Source organism: Macaca nemestrina, chromosome 15 (genome assembly GCF_043159975.1).
Source record: "Macaca nemestrina isolate mMacNem1 chromosome 15, mMacNem.hap1, whole genome shotgun sequence".
Taxonomy (NCBI): domain Eukaryota; kingdom Metazoa; phylum Chordata; class Mammalia; order Primates; family Cercopithecidae; genus Macaca; species Macaca nemestrina.
In genome coordinates this window covers 35,359,959-35,379,508 of record NC_092139.1, presented here as the reverse complement: position 1 = coordinate 35,379,508, position 19,550 = coordinate 35,359,959, and the positions used below count along the sequence as shown (strand labels likewise).

General features: G+C 42.6%; 1 pseudogene; it reads left to right on the top strand.

The window, feature by feature from the left end:
- The window catches only part of LOC105481635 (signal-regulatory protein beta-1-like), a 56,041-nt pseudogene that overhangs the window by 587 nt on the left and 35,904 nt on the right, over positions 1-19,550 (top strand).

The following is a 19,550-nucleotide window of genomic DNA, read 5'->3' as shown; positions in this document are numbered from 1 at the left end:
AAAGTCTGCAACATTTGTGTGCCTTCTGCACAACTTGTCTCTTCTCATCTGACCCAGTCTTTGGCTTCCATAGATGAGGGAACCGAAAGATTGAGTGACTTGCCAAGGCACAAGGCCAGACCTTGCCTTCTGCCTCCAAAGAGCATTTCCCCCCTCTGGGTGGCCAAGTCTCCTTTTAATGTAACTGGTACTCACTGAAAACCTACTATGTGCCAGGCTCTGCCCTCGTTGCTGTGCAAGCTGCGATGAACAAAACAGGGAAAAACTCTTCTCTCACAAACCTTACCCTCTCTTTCCTTCCAATGAGAAGGAATTTATTAAGGGTGGGAGGGGAATTGTGTTTTTCTTAGTTTAATCTTCAAAAAACATCACATTGGGAAGATTCCTGAGAGGCACAGATTCATTGTTTAATCTGATGGCCCTGGTGGGCATAGATGCCACGAGCTTTGGTGCTTTGGTGTTTGTGGGTCTGTTAGAGAAACTCTTGTGTGATTCAGGGATTGAGTTACACAGGTACTGTAGGCTCCAGTCAGAGCTGGATCATCTCAGAATATCCCTCACTCTGGGAAAGAGGCCCCCCATGTGAGTGACTTAGAGGTTCCCCAGCGGAGTTAGCAAAGATGCTCACTTTGAGTTTCCTGCCAAAGATACAGATTCACAGTCTAACTCCTGATCCTGGGATGTTAGCACAGGAGGGATCTTCAGACCAGTCAGCCTAACCCCCTGTTGACAGATGAGAGCCTGAGGCCAGGAGGTGACATGGGTCTTGCCCACAATCACAGGGCCAGTTAGTGATGGGATCCAAATTAGAGCTCTGATCTGATTCCAGGCAGATTCTTCTTGCCCTGGTGTTAGACATCATCTCCATAGAAGAGCCTGGTGCATCCTAGGTGCTAAATAAATGTTCCTTGAACAGAACCACTGAGAGGAAGCCAGCACTTCGCCTTTTCATCACCTTCCCAAGGTTCAGAATACCCCTGGCATCCAGACCCTGAGCCTGACTGGAAAACAGTAAGCATTTTATTTTATTTTATTTTTATTTTGAGATGGATCTCCTTCTGTCACTGAGGCTGCAGTGCAGTGGCACCATTTCGGCTCACTGCAACCTCTACCTCCCGGATTCAAGTGATTCTCCTGCCTCAGCCTCCTGAGTTGCTGGGACTACAGGTGCCTGTCACTGCATCTGGCTATTATTTGTATTTTTAGTAGAGACAAGGTTTCACCATGTTGGCCAGGCTGGTCACGAACTCCTGACCTCAGGTGATCCACCCACCTGGGCCTCCCAAAGTGCTGAGATTACAGGTATGAGGCAATGCACCTGACCCATTTCATTTTATATAAAGATTCTATATCAGGACATAGACAGCTGCTCTACTGTTTAATACCTGTAGAGTACTCCAACTTATGGAGCTATCAAACTTCATTTTACAGTCTTCTGTTAATGGATATGTAAGTTGTTCCCAACCTTGGGCTACTAAAACAACGCTGCAGTGGGTGGCCTTGTACATGCATCATCCTGCTCAAGTGGAAGACACCCACTGGAAGTGGCATTGCTAGGTCAGAGGGTATGTGTGTTTTAAGGTGTGTAGCTATTGCTAATGTGTTCTTCTTGATGTCGTAATAATCAGCACCCCCCCGCCCCGCATCCCTTGAACATAGGTAGGGAAGGTGGTTTTACCCTGATTTTGCAGATATTACAAAGACACTGAAGTTCCCTGATGGTTCATATTGTGCCTAGGTAAGCACCCTTATCAAGGCTCAGGAGTAACTCAGATGTGCTGACTCCTAGTAGAGTGCTCATTCCTCTTTTCCAAGCCATTAACCTAAACGATGCCCTGGATGAGATTGGAGAAAAGTGAGGAGGGGATCAAAGAGTGGCAGCTGTCCCAGATGCTGTGTCTTCATCTGGCATTTTCTCCTTATAACCAGTGCTATGAGAGAGGGATCATTTGCTGCCTCATTTATAGATGAGGACACAGGTTTAGAGAGGGGATCTGACTTGTGAGCAGGTAGAGGAGCCAAGGTTTGACCCCCAGGAGCCTGACACACAGCCCTTCTCTCTGCAACACCCAGTTGTGCTTGCTGAAGTGTAGGGAAATGCTTCAACCTTCTCGTTCTAAACTGTTGTGTTGTTCTGTTCTATATCAATAAACATTAAAAAGAAAAAGCCTTCTTCTTGTATGGGTAGGAGAGGCTGGCTTGACAACCCCCATCAGAAAGATCCTGCAGGCATTATATCTTACATTGAACCTGTCCTAAAAGATATGTCTTAGCATTTAGGACTCTTCTTACATGTGCTGTTTCTCCTTCATTGAGCAGCATCCATGGAGCTGAGTCTAGCCTCCTGCTTTTCAGCAGACCACATTGAAACCACCTTTGCAAAATTATGAGAGACAGTGAAAGAGATCTAACTCAACTGACTCCATCTTGCTTCTAACCTCCAAGCTGTCCTTGTTCATTCCTGGACATAGGCTGAACTAACTTTGGGAGAAACTTAGTTTAAACAAAGGTGGTAACAGCCCTTTCCCAAGCAGACCTTCTTACCTGGAGACCAGAATGCCTTTGTAGGACCAACATTAGCAACAAGATGAGAAATTACGGTTTAGGAGTCATGCAACTGGAGGCTACAAGATTCTGACCCTCCCTAAACTGCTCCTAAGATCAGTGCTTGAGATATTTGGCAGACCCTGAACTTGATGGATCAGTAGCACCACCCAGATTAAAAAAAAAAAAGAACTGGCTCATCTGATCTTATGGCCCCCCACCCAGGAACTGACTCAGCTCAAGAAGACAGTTTTGACTCCCTATGATTTCATCTCTGACCAATCAGAACTCCCGGCTCACTGCTTTCTCCTTACCCACCAACTTATCCTTAAAAACTCTGCTCCCCGAATGCTCGGAGAGACTGATTTGGATAATACTAAAGCTCTGGTCTCCTGCACAGCCAGCATTGCGTGAATTACTCTTTCAAGCAGTTCCCTGGTCTTAATAAATCGATTCTGTCTAGGCAGTGGGCAAGGTGAACCCCTTGGGCAGTTACAACGTGCCCACCCACTCATGGCACTGAAGACTAAGGATGTGGGAACGAGACATTTCTTAGAGTTCTTGTGTTCCGTGTGAACTAGAGTTTACATTCTCTTCTTGGGCTGTTAGGAACCCAAGGTCTTCTGTTTATGGCTACAGAGTAACCATAGGGAGCCCAGGGGGAGAACTACACAGTAACCAGCCCTGGGCAGCCAGGAGGGAGGCTTCTCCCTTGAATTGCATGAAGCCAAGAATCTCAAAGGGACAAGGGAGGTGGCAGTCAGTGTTGGGGATGTTGAAGTTCTAGTGCTTACTCTTTGATGAACAGGAAAGCTTGGCAAAACAGGAAATGCCCAAGTCACGCATGGGGGATGAGGAGACAATGCCTTCGTTTCTCTTAGCCTCAGTTTTCTCATATGTAAAATCATGACAATCTTGGACTCCTTTAGGAGAGTAGAAAGGACTTAAGGTTCTCTCTGTAAATCACCTAGCATATTGTAGGCCAAATCTTGTGTTATTTCAAGGCTGTGTGATCTCAAGCAACCCAGTTCCCTTTGCTGTGGCTGTTTCTTCATATGTAGGGTGTAATTATACCAACCATTCCAAGATGTTAAGAGGATACAGCAAGCCTGGGGAGAGAATAGACTTCAGTAAATGATGGGGTTGTTTTCCCAAGGTTGTGTGATCTTGGTAAAGTCTTGGCTACCCTCGAGTCCTCAGTTTTCCCATTTGTAAAATGGTGATGATCATGGCCACCATTATGGACTCTGTGGGGATTGGAGAGGATGTGCACAGAGTTCTGGATGGTGGTGGTGTTAGGGTTATTACTGAGTGTCAGTAGCACAGTGGTTAGGAGAGCATGGGTTGGAGCCCCACCACTTGTGCCACATCTTAGCTCTGCCATTTCCCAGCTCTGTGATCTGGGACAAAGCACTCTGCCGTCGTGGGCCTTGGTATCCTTACCAGTCAATTGTAACTCGACTTGGGAATATTTTCTCCAACTCTACGTGCTGTTTGTTTACTCTGCTGATTACTTATTTTGCTCTTCAGAAGCTTTTTAATTAGGTCCCATTTATTCATTTTTGTTTTTGTTGAATTTGCTTTTGGGGTCTTAATCATGAATTTTTTAATGAGGCTGATGCCTAGAAGAGGTTTTCCAACCTTGTCTTCCAGAATTTTTATAGTTCCAGGTTTATATTTAACTCGTTGATTCATCTTGAATTGATTTTTGTATGAAGTGAGAGATAGGAATCCAGTTTCATTCTTCTACATGTAGCTTGCCAGTTTTCCCTGCACCACTTATTAAATAGGGTGTTCATTCCCCAGCTTATATGTTTGCATGTTTTGTTGAAGATCAATTGGCTGCATGTATTGGGCTCTATTACTTGGTTCTTTATTCTGTTCCATTGGTCTATGTGCCTACTTTTATACTAGTCCCATGTTATTTTGGTAACTATAGCCTTGTATAATTTGAGGTCTGGTAATGTGATGCCTTCAGATTTGTTCTTTTTGCTTAATATTGCTTTGGCTATGCGGGTGCTTTTTGTTGTTGTTGTTCCATGTGAATTTTAGGATTGTTTTTTCTAATTCCGTGAAAAATGTTGCTAGCATTTTTATGGGAATTGCAATGAATCTGCAGATTGCTTTGGGCAGTATGGTCATTTTCTTAATATTGATTCTTCCAATCCATGAGCACGGGATGAGTTTCCATTTGTTTGTGTCACCTATGATATCTTTCAGCAGTGTTTTGTAGTTCTTCTTGTAAAGATTTTTCACCTTCTTGATTAAGTACATTCCTATGTATTTTATTTATTTTGCAGCTGTTGTTTGTTTTCCTAGGTATTTTATTTTGCAGTTGTTTGGGACTGAGTTCTTCATTTGATTCTCAGTTTGGTGGTTGTTGGTGTACAGCAGTGCTCCTGAGTTGTGTACGTTGATTTTGTAACCTGAGACTTTATTGAATTCGTTTATCAAATCTAGGAGTCTTTCTGAGAAGTCTTTATGATTTTCTAGGTATACAATCATATCATCTGCAAACAGCAATAGTTTGACTTCCTCTTTTCCCATTTGAATGCCCTTTACCTTTTATCTTTCTCTTGCCTAATTGCTGTGGCTAGGATATCTAGAACTATGTTGAATAGAAGTAGTGAAAGTGGGCATCCCTGTCTTGTTCTGTTCTTGGGGGAATGCTTTCAACTTTTTCCCATTCAGTAGGATATTGGCATAGGTTTGTCATATATGGCTTTTATTATTTTGAGGTAAGACCCTCCTATGCTTAGTTTGTTGGGAGCTTTTATCATAAAGGAATGCTGGATTTTGTCAAATGCTTCTTCTGCATCTGTTGAGATGATCATATGGTTTTTGCTTTTAATTCTGTTTATGTGATGTATCGCATTTATTGACTCATGTATGTTAAACTATCCCTGCATCCCTGGGTTGAAATCCACTTGATCATGATGAAATACCTTTTTGTTGTGCTGTTGAATTTGGTTAGCTAGTATTTTGTTAAGGATTTTTGCATCTATGTTCATCAGAGAAATTGGTCTGTGTTTTCTTTTTTTGTTATGTCCTTTTCTGGTTTTGATAATAGGGTGATACTGGCTTCATAGAATGATTTAGGGAGGAGTCCCTCTTTCTCTATCTTTTGAAATACTTTCAGTAGAATTGATACCAATTCTTCTTTGAATGTCTGATAGAATTCAGCTGTGAATCCATCTGGTCCTGGACTTTTTTTTTGTTTGCCATTTTTTTGGTTATCTATTCAATCTCACTACTTGTTATTGGTCTGTTCAGAATTTCTATTTCTTCCTGATTTAATATAGGAGGGTTGTATCTTTCCAGGAATTCATCCATTTCCTCTAGGTTTTCTAGTTTATGTGCATAAAGGTGTTTATAGTAGTCTGAAATGATCTTTTGTATTTCTGTGGTGTCGGTAATAATGTCTCCAGTTTCATTTCTAATTGAGCTCATTTGCATCCTCTCTCTTCTTGGTTAATCCAGTTAATGGTCTCTCTGTTTATTTTTTCAAAGAACCAGCTACTTGTTTCAATGATCTTTTGTATTTTGTTGTTGTTATTGTTGTCTGAATTTCATTTAGTTCTGCTCTGAGCTTTGCTATTTCTTTCCTTCTTCTAGCTTTGGGTTTAGTTTGGTCTTGTTTCTTTAGTACCTTGAGGCATGATATTAGGTTGTCAATTTGTGCTCTGTCAAACTTTGCGTTGTAGGCATTTAGTGCTGTAAACTTTCCTTTTAACACTGCTTTTGCTGTTTCCCAGAGGTTTTGATAACTTGTGTCATTATTATCATTCAATTCAAATGATTTTTTGATTTCCATCTTGATTTCATTTTTAACCCAGTTGTCATTCAGGAGCGGATTATTTAATTTCTATGTATTTGTGTAGTTTGGAGTGTTTCTTTTCGACTTAATTTCCAGTTTTATTCCACTGTAGTCTGAGAGGATACTTGATACGATTTGATTTTTAAAAATTTATTGAGACTTGTTTTGTGACTTAACATATGGTCTATTTTGTGCTGATGAGATGAATATATATTCTGCAATTTGGGGGTAGAATGTTCTGTAAATATATGTTAAGTCCCTTCGTTCTAGGGTGTAATTTAAGTCCATTATTTCTCTGTTGACTTTCTGTCTTGATGGTCTGCCCAGTGCCGTCAGTGGTATATTAAAGTCTTCTACTATTATTGTGTTGCTGTCTGTCTCATTTCTTAGGTCTATTAGTAATGGTTTTATGGATCTGGGAGCTCCAGTGTTAGGTGCTTAGAAATTTAGGATTGTAATATCTTCTTGTTGGATTGATCCTTTTATAATTACATAGTGACCATTTTTGTCCTTTTATACTGTTGTTGCTTTGAAGCCTATTTTGTCTGAAATAAGAATAGCTACTCCTGCTGGCTTTTGGCTTCCATTTGTGTGAAATATCTTTTTCCACCATGTTACCTTGAGTTTATATGAATCTTTCTGTTAGGTGAGTCTCTTAAAGACAGAAGATATTTGGATTGTGATTTTTTTATCCATTCTGCCATTCTGTATCTTTTAAGTGGAGCATTTAGGCCATTTACATTCAACATTAATATTGAGAAGTGAGGTACTGTTCTCTTCATCATGTTAAATGTTACCTAGTTTTTTTTTTTTCATTGTGTTATTGTTTTGTAGGCCCTGTGAGTTTTAAGCTTCCAAGAGATTCTGTTTTGGTGCATATTGGATTTTTGTTTCTAGGTTTAGAACACCTTTGAGCATTTATTATAGTGCTGGTATGGTAGTAACAAATTCCCTCAACATTTGTTTGTCTAAAAATTACTTCATTTCTTCTTTATTTATTAAACTTAGTTTTGCAGGGTACAAAATTCTTGGCTGAAAATTGTTCTGTTTAGGGGGTTGAAGAGAAGTCCCCAATCCCTTCTAGCTTGTAAGGTGTCTGCTGAGAAGTCTGCTGTTAGTTTGATAGGTTTTCCTTTGTAGGTTTCCTGATACTTTTGTCTTACTGCTCTTAGAATTCTTTCCTTCATGTTGACTTTGGATAGCCTGATAACTATATGCCTTGGTGAAGATGTTTTTGCAATGTATTTCCCAGGAGTTCTTTGAGCTTCTTGGATTTGGCTATCTAGAGCTCTAGCCAGGCCAGGGATATTTTCCTCAATTATTCCCTCAAATATATTTTCCACACTTGTTATTTTCTTTTCTCCCTCAGGAACATCAATTATTCTTATGCTTGGTCATTTTACATAATGCTGTATTTCTTGGAGACTTTGTTCATTTCTTTTGATCCTTTTTTAAAAAAAAATTTGCCTAATATAATTAATTCAAAAGCCTTATCTCCAAGCTCTGAAATTCTTTCTTTTACTTGTTTTAGTGTTTTGTTAAAATTTTCTACTGCATTTTGTAATTCCCTAAGTGTGTCTTTCATTTCCAGAAATTCAAATTGGTTTTTCTTGATGATATCTATCTGTCTAGAAAATTTTTCATTCATATCCTAAACTTCAAAAAAAATTTATGATGGTTTTCACCTTTCTCTGATATCTCCTTCAGTAGCTTAATAATTCCTTATCTAGCATTTTCAAATATTTCATCTCAGTTTGCATCCATTGCTGTAGAGCTAGTGTGATCCTTTGGGGCTGTTATGGAACCATATTTTGTCATATTACCGGAGTTTATATTCTGGTTCCTTCTCATTTGAGTAGGCTATTTCTTCTAACTATTCTTGAATTTATCTTTGATTTGACTGTATTTGTTGTTTGTTTTAATTTCTTTTTCCCCTTAAGGATGAGACTTTAATACTTATAGTTAGTTACAGCCTAATTTGGTTCTTGGTGCTTCCAGGGATGAAGACTGTAAGAGTTCCTTGGTTATAAAGTCTTTGTATAATGGCTTTCACACATGCTAGTTGTAGTAGGGGCCAGTAGGGGAGGTGTCCTTGGGTAGGAACTAGTTGTGACTCCAGCAGGTGGATAAATGCAATACCCAGTGGTGGGCAGAAGTCCCAGCTTTGACAGAGGTTCTTGGAGGAGCTCTCAGTGAGTTGCACTGAGATCTTATCAGAGGGAAGGATTGAAGCCACCTTAGCTCCCCTGCCAGGTCAGCAGGAAATTTATTCACCTCTCAGACACACTCTTGTCCCAGTACTCCAGCATTCAGATCAGACAGGCACCTCTTTTCATGGGTAGGAATGTTGATGTTCAAGTAGAGAGGAATTGTGACTCTGTCTCTTGTGCAAGCTGGCACCTGGAGGATGCTTCTCCTGTGAGGATGCCATCATCCTGACGTGTTCCAGAAAGGGTGTCTATAGTTGCACCCACACTTAGCTCCCATGAGAGAAGCCCCAACAGAGCCTGTGATGGTGAAAAAGGGAGAAAATACATTTCCTTATTCAAGGCCCTTCATGTGCACCAAGGCTGTCTGACTGTTGGGCTACAGCTGAAGACTTACCCTGTTGAGTCCAGCACTGCAATTGTGCCTCTGCTAAACTTCCCACCAATGGAAATATCTGATCCTCAAGGCCTGTTGTCTGGATTCTTTTGTCTCACAGGATGTTCCCTTGATGTGGTGCACTCCCCCTTCTCCTAGGAGTGGGGATCCCTGGGAACCAGGCTGCTGTGAGTGTTATTGTTCCTCTGGGTCTAGCCATCCAGTGAAGTTGCCAAACTCCAAGCTCATGTTGGAGAGTGTCTGCAAGGGATCTGGTGATGTGACCTGTCCTCAAGTCTCCCAGCCATGGGTAGCAGCACTAGCTCAAATGGGGGTAGCAGGTGAGTGATGTAGACTCTGTGAGATTCCTTGTTTATTGATAGCCTTAGTGTGCTCACTTTCTTGAATACCAGTTAGAGTGGAATGATCTGATCATGTGGACAGACTCAGGACCTCCTGGTTAGCCAGAGTGGTGCAGGCAGTAGTGATAGCTGAGATTATACAGTTGTCTTTTCCTTGGGTGCAGTGTGATTCCACCAGGAGATGCTATCATGGACTGTGTTGGTTGGCTTCCAGCCAGGAGGTGACGCTTGCAAAACAGCACCAGCTGCAGTAGTTGCAGTAGGATTTTCGCTTGCCTTATGTTGCCTAGTGGGGGTACTCTGGTTTCTCAGGCAATGGAGAGAGGCATATAGTTCTTAAGAGTTTCTGTCCTTTGTGTGAAGCTACCAGGGCAAGTGGCAGAGCAAAGCCAGGTGGGAGCTGGGTCAGGGGGTTTGCACTCTGAGTCTTTGCTGGCAGGGCACACAGCAGCCCCTGTGGGTGTTGGGGGATGGGAGCAGGTCTCAGGTCACTGGGTTCACCTTCCAGAAGGGAGTATTGCTGCCTGTGCTGCACAGAAGGGTTTGCACATGGAATGGTGAGGAGCAGGCAGCAGTAAGCCCACGCACAGTTCCCACGCACTTGGCGAGGCAGATCCACTCCCACAGTGTTACACTGGCAGCAGTGAGCTAAGTACCAGTCAGCCTGCACTCAAATTCCAATTGCCCCAGTGAAGATAACAGCTGCCGCTTTCAGATCACGCCCCTCCCCATCCACTGCAAAGCTGGGTGCCTGGCTCCTGCACTCGGGGTTGCAGCCAACTTTTCACTCTCCCCTGCCCTGGTCTTGGCTAAGGGAGTTCATCCCCAACCGAGGTTCTATTGTGAAACTCCCTTGGGGGCTTCCTTCAACCTGAAACCAACTGCTTGAACTTTTCGGCTGTCCTTCGCAGAGTCCCCTGTGTGGAACAGTAGGGAATGGCTTCCATCGGTCCACACGGGGATCTGGAAGTGCATGCACGGGTCTTCCCGCCTTTGCTCCTACTTTTATATTCCACAGGCCTCCCCAAGTCGGTTCCTGCGCTGGTTGGGGTTAAAGCCATCTCCCCCTGCCTGGACTTTTTTCACTGGATATCATGTTAGCTGTGGATTTGTCATATATGGATTTCATTGTATTGAGGAACATTCATTTTACATCTACTTTTTTGAGCATTTTTATAATTAAAAAATGTTAAATTTTGTCATATGCTTTTTTTTTTGTCGCTGTCAATATGGTCCTATGGTTTTTGTCCTTCATTCTGCTGACGTAGTGTATTGCATTTATAGGTTTATGTGTCTTGAAGCATCCTTGTATTCCTGAGAAAAATCTCACTTGATCATGCTGAAACACACAGGATTTTAAAAAGACTTTCCTTACATCTCTTCCACTCATTTTTTAGTCTACATGAAATGCACGTTGAAGAGATATTCAGTTTTCCCTGTTGCCCAGTCACTCTCTTCCCTTTTCTACTCTCTGATATTACCACTGAAACTCTCCCAATGTGTTAAGATAAGCAATTCCTTTAAGCAAACTTCTCTCTTGGTAAAATGAGTTTTATCTCAAAGCAGAACTTCTGTGCATTACTGTCTTAGAGTTCCCTCTTTCTTGAAGGGTAGGAATGAGGGAGAAAGAAAGGGATAAAACAGAGAGCTCTGTCTATGTTATCTACATCTATAGTCATATCAATAGCTATATCCATATGCTTATCATGTAATGTTGATTGAAGACTCCGTGACTTAGAAAATCTAAAAAGTAACAATTCGCAATTTTTGAATACTCACCATGTGCCAGACACTGTTGGAAATGCCTTACAGCTGTTACTTCAGATGGTCATTATGCCCAAAATAGATATTCCCCTTAACCTGATCCTCCCACCACTCACAGATAAGAAAACAGAAGCACAAAGAGCTGTGAGGATGCTCATTGGTAACTGGTAGAGCTATGATTTGAACTCAGGCACTCTGACTCTAGAGATCACAGGTTTCACTGTTGCTCTTGTCAAATGCCTGTGGCCTTGATTCTATGCCATGACATTTCTGCAGCTGCTGCTCATGGGAATGAGGGAGGTGTGGTGTGGGGATGAGGGTTTGTGGTTTTCTCCTCCTGGGCTCTTCTGCTTTCTTTGTGTATGCAAATGAATGTTTTTTAAACTAAGTCATCTACATGGGAAACTCAGTTTCTAGCAAATATCACAGATGCAGTCCACTGAAAATAGGTTTTAGTATCCCAGGGAAGTGTCTTAATGAGTAATTCACACCTTATACACATATATATTGGATAGCTACTATATGCCAGGACCTGACATAGAACATGGTGTGCCTTGGTGAATAAAAGAGCAAAAGTAGTTGACCTTTTGGAGCTTATATTCTACTGGAGAAATGACAATAAACAATACACATGATAAGTAGATAAATAGTGTAATATGAGTATATGATTTTATCATGTTGTAGAAATGTCCATATATTCCTTTTATTATTTTTCTCATAAAAAGATGTTCAAATTTGTAAAATGCTTTTCTACATCAAATGAGATAATCGTGTATTTTTCTCTTCATTGTGTAAATATGGTATATTACATTATCATTTGCATATTGAAACATCTTTGTATTCTAGGAATAAATTCCACTTAGTCATGGTGTAGAATCCTTCTAATGTGCTGTTAAATTCAGTTTGCTAATATTTGGTTAAGAATTGTTGCATCAACAAATTATAAGACCAACAGTCAACAAAATGGTATGCAACTGCACCTGATGGAAATTGTAATTTTGCGTTTCAGTGAAAGTTTAGTTTCCAGTGGGCCCCATTTCAGATGAGCAGAGCCTTGCATGTGGGGCAATCTATGGTTCATGATTGCAACAGGAGAGTATTGTTCCTAGATCTGGACTCCAGGATAGTAGATCCCAGTAGGTAGCCAGACATTTGTTGTTTTAATGGAGTATAGCACAAGGGTGAGAGGGGCATTGTTTTCACATGAAAGGCCCTGGATGTATGGCCATAATGAATGGTCTAGAAACTCCAAAAAGCAAGAAAGAAATTGCTGAAGTCTCCACAGAGAAGAGGTATTTTTGTTTCTTTGCTTATAGGCACTAACAGGGGTGCCTATTGATTTTAATTTGTAAATAAACTTTGTAAAAGAAGAATATGTTGTCACTGGCACTGCAAAACAACTTAGAGATGCTGAATAATGTGATGTTAATATGCATATCACATGAATCTCCTTTGAAGGGGCTGTTATCAGTGTTATGTCATCCCGTGCTCTTGAAGAAATGTAGATGTCATTATTGATATTTAAGCAGGATCCTCACTTCAGGATGGAGAGTCTTGGCAGAACTCCAAAAGGTAACACAAAGCTGCACATAGCACAGCACAAGAAAGCCATCAATGTAAAAAGCCTTCTCAAGTTGTGGAACCAATCAGAGTAGCAAATTAGTAAGCCATGAATAGTTAAAGAGCATCTCCTAGGAACTTTCCACCCCAGTTTAGAATGATCCCATTTTCATTGCCGTTAGTATTGAAAATGGTAAAGTCAGGCTTTTGGGTCTTTACGAAGCACTCTAAGATGGCCATGAAGATTTCACTTGGAAAGGCATATGGAGTATGATTTATTTTACTCACTGGTCCTAGAGAGGGAAGTAGGGCATGCCAGGTAGAAAGACATATGAGAAGAGCTCCAAGGAAGCAGGCTCAATCAAGCAGATAGGGAAGCAAGAGAGAAAGAATTCCTCAGCAAGGGCCTTTACTGGAAGTCAGAGTACAGGGTACAAGCAAAGAGCATGATGGGATTTACTGGTGTCTTTTTATGGGACTAGGTCACAATATGGGAGGGCAAGAAAGGGAACTCGTTCCAGGGACCAGCCTTATCACACTGGTGCACATGGTCACCTGGGCAGAGTACTCACAGCATGATTGTGGGATGTTGAAGCATCAGAAAAATACGAATTAAAATAAATTTACTCTCTTCCGGTTCTAGGCGCTTTGGGAGCTGCGGCTTAAGGTGCAGACATAGCCAAGTCCAAGAACCACACCACACACAACCAGTCCCGAAAATGGCACAGAAATAGTATCAAGAAACCCCAGTCACAAAGATATGAATCTCTTAAGGGGGTGGACCCCAAGTTCCTGAGGAACATGAGCTTTGCCAAGAAGCACAACAAGAAGGGCCTAAAGAAGATGCAGGCCAACAATGCCAAGGCCATGAGTGCACGTGCCGAGGCTGTCAAGGCCCTCGTAAAGCCCAAAGAGATTAAGCCCAAGATCCCAAAAGGTGTCAGCGGCAAGCTTGATCGACTTGCCTACATTACCCACCCCAAGCTTGGGAAGCGTGCTCGTGCTCACACTGCCAAGGGGGTTCAGCTGTGCCAGCCAAAGGCCAAAGCCCAGGATCAAACCAAGGCCCAGGCTGCAGCTCCAGCTTCAATTCCAGCTCAGGCTCCCAAAGGTGCCCAGGCCACTACAAAGGCTACAGAGTAGATATCTCTGTCTGCCAACATGAGGACAGAAGGACTGGTGCGACCCCCCACCCCCGCCTCCAGGCTGCCATCTTCATGGGGATGGGGTCCTTCTGTGCTATTTATACAAATAAACCTGAAGGAGGATTTGTTAGCCTCTGTCTATGATCCTGGAAAAATAAAAAAATAAAATAAAATAAATTTACATGTAGCAGGACTTTTTAAATTTATTAATTAATTAATTTTTTTTTGAAACAGAGTCTCAATCTGTCACCAGACTGGAGTGCAGTGGTGCGATCTCAGCTCACTGCAACCTCCGATTCCCCGGTTCAAGATATTCTCCTGCCTCAGTCTCCCGAGTAGCTGGGATTATAGGCACATGCCACCACACCCAGTTAACTTTTGTAGTTTTAGTAGAAACAGGGTTTCACCATGTTGGCCAGGGTGGTCTTGATCTCCTGACCTCGTAATCTGCCTGCCCTGGCCTCCCAAAGTGCTGGGATTATAGGCATGAGCCACTGTGCCCAGCCTGGACATTTTTATTTACACAACTTGGAGTTGCCATGTAGCATCCTTTTATTTCTACCTGAAACCACTCCCTGTAGCATTTCTTGTAGGTAAGGTTTAATGGTAGTGAACTCTCTTAGTTTTTGTTCATCTGAGAATATCTTAATTTCTCCCTGTTTAGAGGATAGTTTTCCCAGGTATAAGATTCTTGGTTGATAGATTTTTCCTCTTGCAGTATTTTCAGTGTACCACTCCTCTGTCTTCTGGTTTCCAATGCTTCTGATAAGAAATCGGCGGATCATCTCATTGAGGAACTCTTGTATGTGAGGAATCCATTTTCTGTTGCTGCTTTCAGGGTTCTTTCCCTGACTTTAGTTTTCAACAGTTGGATTATAATGTGTCTTAGTGTGGGTTTCTGAGTTTTTCCTTGAGTTAAACTTGAGTTTCTTCCGCATCTGAAATTTGAGGATTCATGTATTTATCAAGTTTCAGAAGGTTTTGGGGTATTATGTCTTTGAATAATCTGTTCCTTTCTCACTTGCTCTTTTCTTCTTCTAGAACTCTAACAGTGTTTATATTGATCCATTTGATAATGTCCCACAATGTCCTCAGGTTCTGCTTGTTTTTCTTTATTCCTTTTTCTTTCTTTTTTTTTTTTTTTTTTTTTTTTTTTTTTTTTTTTTTGAGACGGAGTCTCGCTCTATTGCCCAGGCTGGAGTGCAGTGGCTGGATCTCAGCTCACTGCAAGCTCCACCTCCCGGGTTCACGCCATTCTCCTGCCTCAGCCTCCCGAGTAGCTGGGACTTCAGGCGCTCGCCACCTCGCCCGGCTAGTTTTTTGTATTTTTTTAGTAGAGACGGGGTTTCACCGTGTTAGCCAGGATGGTCTCGATCTCCTGACCTCGTGATCCGCCCATCTCGGCCTCCCAAAGTGCTGGGATTACAGGCTTGAGCCACCGCGCCCGGCCATTCCTTTTTCTTTCTATTCCCCAGTCACAATAATTTCAACTATTCCATATTCCAGTTTTCTGAGTCTCTCTTCTAACTGCTCACACCAGTTGGAGAACACCTCTGGTGGATTTTTCAATTATTGGACTGTTTAACTCTTAAGTTTCTGTTTGTTTAATTTTTATAATTTTTCTTTGCTGTTGTTCTTATTTTATTAATGCATCATATTCCAATGTTTCTTTAGTTGTTTGTCTGTTGTTTTCTTTAGCTGTTTGAGCATGTTTAAGATAGTGATTTAACATCTTGGTCTAGTGTCAGGATGGGCCCAGTGTATGAAAAGGGTCTTTGTAGGACATATGACAATGGAAGCAAGAGGTTGGAGTGACGGGAAGATGTAACCATGAGAAAAGGAATGTGGCAGCCTCTAGAATTTGAAAAGGCAAGGAACAGAGCCTCCAGAATACACACAGCTCTGCTGACACCTCTTATTTAAGGGGTAAAACATGGTACTTTCATATACATAGACATAGGATAATGGTTATTACAGTCAAGCAAATGAACACATCCATCCTCTCACATAGTTATCGTGTGTGTGTGTGTGTGTGTGTGTGTAGGGCATCTAAGATAGACTGTTTGAGCAAAAATACTGAATTCAATACAATCCTATTAACTCTAGTCCTCATATTGCACAGTAGATCTCTGGACTTCTTCATCCTACCTATCTGCAATGGTCACCAACATGTCATCCTCTATCTTTGTATATTTGAATATTTTTCTCCTTGATTCTATCCATAACATGATTTTAGACTTCTGACCTCCAGAACTATAAGATGATACATTTCTTTTGTTTTCAGATGCGAAGTTCTGATAATTTGTCACATCAACATTAGGAAACTAAGGTAATGTAATTACACTATGGGTGAGAAATTCTCAGAGGCTTAAAACAATGTTGAGTTTGTTAGTTAAGCAACATGTTCAGTGTATGTGGAGAATTCATGGTCATTCAGGCATCCAGGCTGATGGAGCTGACCTCATCAGAGCCTTGTAGGTCTCTGTGGAAGGGAGAAGTTAATCCATAGAGGCTCTTGCAGTTAAATGCACAGCCACAAATTATACCCATCACTTCTGCTCACAACTCAGTGGCCTAAAGCAGTCACATGGCCCCACCCAATGCAATGATTCAGAAAGTGCAGCCAGGCACGGTGGCTCACGCCTGTAATCCCAGCACTTTGGGAGGCCGAGGCGGGCAGATCACCTGAGGTCAGGAGTTTGAGACTAGCCTGACCAACATGGAGAAACCCCATCTCTACTAAAGATACAAAAGTAGCTGGGCATGGTGCCACATGCCTGTAATCCCAGCTACTCAGGAGGCTGAGGCAGGAGAATCCCCTGAACCTGGGAGGCAGAAGTTGGGGTGAGCCGAGATCATGCCATTGCACTCCAGCCTGGGCAACAAGAGCTAAGCTCCATCTCAAAAAAAAAAAAAAAAAAAAGGAAAAAGAAAGTGCAATACTCTTTATGGCCAGAAAGTGGAGGCACAAATATTCGGCAAAGCATGACACTTGCAAAGGGGGTTCAGGAGCTCCACTCCACTCAGGTTAGCAACCCCATGCTCTTCCATGAAACTAAACCTCTCTGTGTCTCAGCGTCCTCACTTGTAATACAGTCTCATGTTACAGACTTGTTGTGAGGGTTAAATGGGATAACACACACAGTGTGCTGAGCTTAGGGCCTTCTCCTGGTATGCACCCAGTCAGTCATTGAAGTTCATTGATAAACACTTGAGGAAACATTCAAGGTCACGTAAGGATGAATAAATGATGGCTCTGTTACTTTCTAGAAGTGGCAGGTGAGGAGCTGCAGGTGATTTAGCCTGAGGCATTCGTGTCAGTTGCAGCTGGAGAAACGGCCACTCTGAACTGCACCGTGACCTCCCTGCTCCCTGTGGGACCGGTCCAGTGGTTCAGAGGAGCTGGTCCAGGCCGGAAATTAATCTACAGTCCAAAAGGATGCCACTCTCCCTGGGTAACAACTATTTCAGACCAGAGAAAGAGAAACAGCACAGACTATTCCATCCACATCAGTAACATCACCCTCGAAGACACTGGCACCTACTACTGTGTGAAGCTCCTAAGAGCAATTCCTGCCAACGTGGAGATGAAGTCTGGACCAGGGACTCAGATGTCTGTGCGTGGAGAGTACAGTGTGGGCCTCCTTCGTCCCCTAAGTTGTGACAAGAAGTCAATAATAGCACTGTCCTCTCTGACAGCAACAATCAAGGGTGGCAGTGGGTGCTCACTTTCACGATCTGATGCCACCCTCTTCTACACATCAGGTATATCGAGGCCTGGAGATATCATGCTATTCACTCAAGGCTCGGCAGCTGGTAAATGATGGGGAAGTCTGAAACCTTAGTCTGCCTGGCACCACAGCCTTTGCCTCTTCTAATCTGGCCCAGCCATGTTTCCATAGATAAGGGAACTGACGATTTGAGTGACTTTCCCAGGCAGAAGACTAGACCTTGCTTGCTGCGTCCACAGAGCACTTTCCCCCTCAGCGTGGCCGAGACTCTTCTTTACGCAACAAGCATTCACCGAGAACCTACTGTGTGTGAGCCTCCACCGTGGTGGAGCAAATAGCTGTAAAAAAAAAAAAAAAAAAAGGCACAAGCTCTGTTCTCACCAAGCTTACATTCTGTTCCCTTCTAATGAGGATAAATCCATCCAGAGCACTGAGGGAGTAAATTGGGTTTTTCTTTATTTAATCTTCGGAAACATCACACTGGGCAGATTCCTGAAGGACAGAGATTCACTGTTTAATCTGATGGCCCTGGTGAAAGGAGATGCCAAGAGCTTTATGGGTCTATCCAGGATGGTTGTTGGTTGTCCAGGAAACTCTTGTGTGACTCAGGGACTGCTTCACACAGTCACTAAAGGCTTCAAGCAGAGCTGGGCCATCTCAGAATGTCGCTCAGTAAGGGAAGAGGTTCCCTAAAAGGATGACTTAGGGGTCCCTCAGTTAAGGCAGCAACAATGCTTATTTTGGGTTTTCTTTCAGAGGCCCTGGATCCTCAGTTTAGCTCCTGGATCCTGGAATGTCAGTGCAAGAAGGACCTCAGACCATTTAGCCCAATGCCCTTTTACAGATAGGAGACTGAAGCCAAGAAATGACAGGGGCCTTGCCCAAGGTCACAGGGCCAGCTAGGATTGGGGCAAGAGCCCACATCCTGTTCCAGGCAGGCTTCGTTCCGTCCTGGCATTAGACACTCTCTCCATAGAAGAGTCTGGTGCATAGTAGGTGCTACATGAAAGCTCTTTGAACAGAACTGAATAGGAAGCCAGTATTTCTCCTTTTCATAGTTATTCAAAGGTTTAGAATGCCTCTCTCATTCATTCTCTGTGCTCTGTTGGTGATTGGAAAACCTCTCCCAAATGCAAGCCATATAATTTCTTATTGAGATTCCATATAAGGACATAGAGACCTGCTCCATTGTTTACCAGCTGCAGAATATGTCAATTTATGGAAATATTAAGTGCTATTTTGTAGTCTTCTGTTGATGGATATGTAAGTGGTTCCCAACTTTGAGCTTTTGAAATAATTCTGCTGTGGATGACCCTGCACATATGTTATCCTTCTCCGGGGGAAGATGCCCACTGGAAGTGGCATTGCTAAGTCAGAGGGTGTATGTGTTTTAATTTATATGGATGTTGTCTAATTTCCCTCCTACGTGATATAGCAATCAAGGCTCCCCAGAACCCTTGAACATGGGTGGGAACGTGGCTTTATCCTAATTTGCAAATATTACAGACAAAGACATTGAAATTCCCAGGTGGTGCATCTCATACCTAGAACAATGACAGCTAGCAAGTGACTCAGATTTAACTCAGATCTGCTAACTCGTAGTAGAGGTCTCACTCCTCTTTGCCATGCTATTGGCCTAAATGACCACTTGGATGAAAGAGGAGGGAGGTGGGAGGGGGCCAAGGAGCAGCAGTTGTGTCAGATACTGTACTGTCATCCTGGCATTTTCTCCTTTTAACCAGTGCTATGAAGTAGGAGCCATTTGCTGTCCCTTTTAGAGATAAAGATATTGAGGCTCAGAGAGGGGACCTGGGTGGTGAACAGGTCTGGGAGCCAGGGTTTGAATTCCACAAGCCTGATTGATAGCCCCTGTCTCTGCAACACCAAACTGCACTTGTTAAAGTGTAGAGAATTGCTCCAACCTTCTCATTCTGAACTCTTGATTTGGAGAACTGACCAGCTCAGGTAGCCTCAGTTGAGGCCCCTGGGATGGCCTCCCAAGTGGTCCCTCTCATGACTCCTCCTGTCTCCTGATTTCCAGACC